The following is a 1,153-nucleotide window of genomic DNA, read 5'->3' on the forward strand; positions in this document are numbered from 1 at the left end:
ATTACGATAGTATCAAAGATTCTACTAAACTTGATCTCAGTTGTTGTTTTGAGTAGTCTCTAACTTGAATTTATGTATTATAGTTTTGTTTGTACTCACAGTGGTGATGTTTATTATGATTCTGGTTATTTGTGCAATGATTTGAGGCTTTGAGTTGTGAAAACCTTTCAAAGACTATAATAACTAAATTTCAATACAGTTCCATCAAAATTTCTTCGCAGACTATGATAAAGAGAGAAGAAGATGGAATCTCGGTTTTTCATTACATTATAGATGGATTTATGCATTTTAGTAGCACTTTTGATTTTTATAAATTGAAGATATTACAGTGATTTAGACTTTACTGAAGTGGAGTGGGAAATTAGATTATGAAAGTGAAGACTTTGAGAACTGTTCGATAGCATAAATCTCTATCACGAGAGTTCAATGATCCAGGTAATGAAAGAGAAATTCTTATTAGAATGACTATCCTTTGTTCACAAGAAACTAAATTATTTATTGGACAGAAGTAATGGAGTACTGCTGCATGTAATGAGGCTTGAGATAATGCTGTCTAATTTACATATTTATTCTTGGGAAAAGTTTTGGTTACCTGTCACTCAACGGAGTTATGTTAATATTGGTGCCTGAAGAATTGTATAAGATTTAGACACATAGAAAACTAAATATGGCATATCTTAAACCCATAATCAATAATGTATGTTCTTGAGTTTATCAAGGGAGTTTAGAAACATAAATCTGGTCAGTTCGAGATGCATCTCTATGAGACACACATGATAGTCCAAATGGTACTTGTTCATAAATGAAATTTTGGATGGATATTGAGTTACAAGATGTGACATTTGAAATTTTTCCTAATAAAGGAGAAAAGTTTGGAGAATATTTGTAAAATTAATATTATGCGTACTAGTAAGCTTCTGATTTAAATGAGAGTAATCTACCTCCCAGTGGGAACAATCTATTTTCAATGAATCTTGGTTCTGAAAATTCCTTATTTGTAGAAGTACAAAGAGGTAAAATTAAGGAAGGTGATGAAAATATATATGGAGTACAAAATTTAAGTCTAATCGAAAATGTAGTGGAAATTCTAATTGAACATTAAGTTGATTAAGAACATTCAGATTTTTGAAAACTAAATGGAAGACTTTATAGA

The sequence above is a fragment of the Olea europaea genome, unplaced genomic scaffold, assembly GCF_002742605.1.
Source record: "Olea europaea var. sylvestris unplaced genomic scaffold, O_europaea_v1 scaffold2558, whole genome shotgun sequence".
Classification (NCBI taxonomy): Eukaryota; Viridiplantae; Streptophyta; class Magnoliopsida; order Lamiales; family Oleaceae; genus Olea; species Olea europaea.